This window comes from Mus caroli, chromosome 9 (assembly GCF_900094665.2).
Source record: "Mus caroli chromosome 9, CAROLI_EIJ_v1.1, whole genome shotgun sequence".
Classification (NCBI taxonomy): Eukaryota; Metazoa; Chordata; class Mammalia; order Rodentia; family Muridae; genus Mus; species Mus caroli.
The window spans coordinates 27,702,331-27,706,846 of record NC_034578.1 but is presented as its reverse complement, the minus strand read 5'-3'; positions in this window follow the sequence as shown (position 1 = coordinate 27,706,846).

Below are 4,516 nucleotides of genomic sequence, written 5' to 3'. Positions count from 1 at the left end.
CTTCTTCTTCTTCTTCTTCTTCTTCTTCTTCTTCTTCTTCTTCTTCTTCTTCTTCTTCTTCTTCTTCTTCTTCTTCTTCTTCTTCTTCTTCTTCTTCAGACAAAGCCTCATTGTGGCCTAGAACTGCTGTGTGGACTACGGTGGCCTCAATTTTACATTGATCTGCTAACCTCTGACTCCAGAGTGCTGGGATTAAAGGTGTGTGCCACTATGTCCAGCTGTTAAGTATACAGTTAAAAAATATTTATTTATTTATTATATGTATGTATACTTTAGCTGTCTTCAGACACTTTTTCTTTTCTCTCCAGCCCTGCTCACTCTGGTCCAAAGATTTATTTATTTATTATATATAAGTACACTGTGGCTGTCTTCAGACACACCAGAAGAGAGCGTTAGATCTCATTACGGATGGTTGTGAGCCACCATGTGGCTCTTAATCACTGATCCATCTCTCCAGCCCATTATACAATTTTTAACTTAAATACTTTAAACATTTTAATATTAAAACGTTCAGTAGTCTAAATATTTTAGATATTTTAAAATTTAAATAGTTTTGGGGGAAATTACACTTTTAATACATATAGTACATATTGTATATATATATTTACTTTAAATACACAATATAAAATAAAATAGTAGAAATATTGTTTAAAACTTTAGAAAGGCTAGACAAATCTTGTAAAATTTTCCTAGTAAAAATTACTAATTGATATTTGAATATGTTTTGGGACCAGTCTTCATGGACATGCATGTCCATGAACACTATTTCAAAAACTGAATTGTGTATTTTAGACTACATTATTTAAATAGACTTTTTCATTCAGTATTAATAATTGACAGTTGTTTATCTTTATGTTGGGCATTGTTTAAATGTTTAAATCCCACAAGGGATTTAAAAGATACACATTTAAACAATGGATTTTACCTGTGTGTAAACATGAGAAAACTGAGGCTCAGAAGTGTGAAATAAGTGTTGATTTTCCGCAATTTAAATGAGTCTCATAATTAACATATGCCTTTCTGCTCATGGCCTTCCCATTTTTATTGTGTTGTTTAAAAATGCCAATTCTTACCTGGCAAGGCAGTGCTTGCACTTAATGCCAGGACCTGGAGGCAGAAGCAGGCAGATCTCAGGAAGTTCAAGGCCAGGCTGATCTACAAAGTGACTTCTAGGACAGCCAAGGCTACCTAGAGAGACCCTGTCTCAAACAACAAACAAAAGAAAAAGGAAACAACCCAAATAACAAGCCAACCCCCACAAACAAACAAACAAACAAACAAACAACAAAACGAACCAAACAAAACACCTCAAAAACCAAAGAAAGGTCAACTCTCACACCCTAGGTGTTGACAGTTTTCAGGCAAGTTCTCCTAGACCAGTGGTTCTCAACTTCTTAATGCTGTGACTCTTTAATATAGCTCCTCATGTTGTGGTGACCCCCAACCATAAGTGTAATTGTTTTACTGTGACGTAAACGTCTGGTATGCAGGACATCTGATATGCAAGATATCTGGTATGCATATTTGATCCCCAAAGGGGTCGGGACCCACAGGTTGAGAACCATGGTCCTAGAGCCTTGTGCTTGGCATTATCACACTTGAGAACCACAGCTTTGGCTTCAGTTGGTAGACTGAGATTGCCGCATCGTTCTTTGACTTTGACATGATGCCAAGCTGCCCTCCAGAACTGTCATACCAGACCACATGCCCACACACAGAGTGTGATTCACTTAGGCTCTTTTATGTGTGCCTCTGTGCTCCAGAATGCGACCTTGTAAATGGCTTCTCTCTCAGTTTGTCATTAGGACAGTAGCTCATTTATAGGCTGCTGGCCTCCATGTGTCTGCAGGCAGGTAGGCTATGCTCAAGTTTGGACTGGAGGCCTGGCATTTTCTTTTCTTTTCTTTTCTTTTCTTTTCTTTTCTTTTCTTTTCTTTTCTTTTCTTTTCTTTTCTTTTCTTTTCTTTTCTTTTCTTTTCTTTTCTTTTCTTTCCTTTCCTTTCCTTTCCTTTCCTTTCCTTTCCTTTCCTTTCCTTTCCTTTTCCTTTCCTTTCCTTTCCTTTTTTTTTTTTCACTTTTTTTTTTTTGTGTGAGACAGGGTTTCTCTGTATAGCCCTGGCTGTCCTGGAACTCACTCTATAGACCAGGCTGGCCTCGAACTCAGAAATCTGCCTGCCTCTGCCTCCCGAGTGCTGGGATTAAAGGCGTATGCCACCACACCTGACTGAGGCCTGGCATTTTCATTTTGCTTGTCAGTAATTCTGAGCTTTTTAGGAGATGGTTTTTGTAGCCTGTTCAAGAATAGATTCTCAGGCTAGGCATGGTAGTGTATGCCTTTAATCCCAGCAACTGGGAGGCAGATACAGGCAGATCTCTGTGACTTTGAACCCAGCCTGGTCTACAAAGTGAGTACCAGGACACAGCACAGCCAGAACTATACAGAGAAAATATTATACATAAAAATATATATACATATCATCACACACACACAGACACACACACAGACACACACACACAGACACACACACACACACACACACACACACATTACAGATGGTTGTGAGCCATCATGTGGGTGCTGGGAATCGAACCCAGGTCCTCTGGAGGAGCAGCCAGTAGTATTGATACCCGAGCCATCTTTCCAGCCCTTATTTATTTTTAAAATGGAGCAAGAGTCTATCACACTGAGACTCTAAATAAAGTATCTCCCCATCTCCTGAAAAAAAAAAAAACCCAAAAAACAAAAAACCCCTTCCTTCTACTAAGAAAATTGGTTTCTTTGAATTTCATTGTCCCTGGAGCAAAGAACTATTTTTCCTCCTTAGGAGATAGAAATCCATTAGACAAAACAAAACAGAAAACTAGTTCATTAACAATTAACTCTGAACAATTAAGCTACAGATGTCCAGCGAGTTCTACACAGACATCAGCGTGAGTGATTGTGTGCTCTAGAATATTCATTCAGTAGGAAAGACAGTCACCTCTGACCTCCATACAAAGTTTATGTTGAACGGTATATCAATACTCGTTTCTAATCATCTCTGGCTTTTCCTTTTAGCTTAAAACTATATGCAGATAAGAAAGCTATAAAAATCAGATACAGCCAGGTAATCTGTCCTTAACGTTACAAATCAATATGAAAATGCTTTCTTTTTCTACTGTGTATTTTCAAGGGAGACTCTGTATGCTCTTGCAGATTTCTCACACAGATCTTCAATAGAGTGCTACAAATCACAGGGCATTTCTTCCTCAAGTAACTTACAGAAAGGGCAAATCAAGACAGTGTCCTCAGAATGGCAGGGTCTCGGGACTCTCTCTCTCTCCTTCTCCTTCTCTGGGGGCTGTAGCCACATGATTTATAAAGATAGTGATTTGAAATTCCAGGTATCTGTTGAAGATGTCATATGAGAGGGCTGAAGAAATCAAAATTCTCTGTTGGTCCCAGATTATACCAGATCCTATAGAGAAGCATTCTGTGCTCGAAGGTTCCAGTGAAGAGCCCTGGATAGATATGCTTTAGTTGATGAAAATCAAGTTCGGGATTTTGTTACACCGTGGGCACTGTTCTGTGATTGCTGGCACAGCTACTTTTATTTTATTTTATTTCAGCATTCAGGGAATATCAAACAGCATCAGTCCATTGGCTTGGTTCCAACTTCCAGAACACAGAATTCAAATGAGCACAGAATTGTCTCACAGACATGAATAAGACAGCTTCACACCCATTACATTTTGGACCGAAGATCTGTCAGAAAACTTTGCAAGCATTAACTGATAAAAATTGCAGCCTCTTTCAGGAATTATGGGCTGTATTCTGGCTTCCGAAGAGAAAACCAAAACCTATGGAGCTATATCCACTTACTGTCTACTGGAAGAAAACAACCCCTTGTTCTGCCTATACAAATGAGTAACCAGGCTAATTCCCATTCCCCCCACCCCCTGCGACTTGGCACAATTTCTTTTTGACCTGATTGAAACCACCAGATGTTTTGGCAGCTTCTGGAGACATATCTAAGTAACTCAATAATTGATTTAAGCAAACGTATCAGAATGTGGACTGGCAGTGGAATCAGAGGTTCTCTGTTCTGTAATAACTTTGAATTCCATTTAAAAAAAGGCAGTCAGCTTCCATAATTGAAATGAATAGAGAGATTGGCACCATATTGTTCATTTACTCTGGTAATTTGCAGCCTGTTTAGGTCTTCACATTCCTATAAATGTTGAAAGAAATGAAGGAAAATCCATAACATCAGAGAAATGGAAAAATTGTCCTGAGGCTGTCTGTTGGAAGTTAAGTAAAATGTTTGTCTGCAGAAACATTGCTTGATTAGAAAAGGAGGAGGAGGAGAAGGAGGAGGAAGAGGAGAGGGAGAGGAGGAGGAGGAAGGGAAGAAGGAGAAGGGGAAGAAGAAGAGGAAGAAGAGGAAGAAGAAGAGGAAGAAGAGGAAGAAGAGGAAGAAGAAGAAGAAGAAGAAGAAGAAGAAGAAGAAGAAGAAGAAGAAGAAGAAGAAGAAGA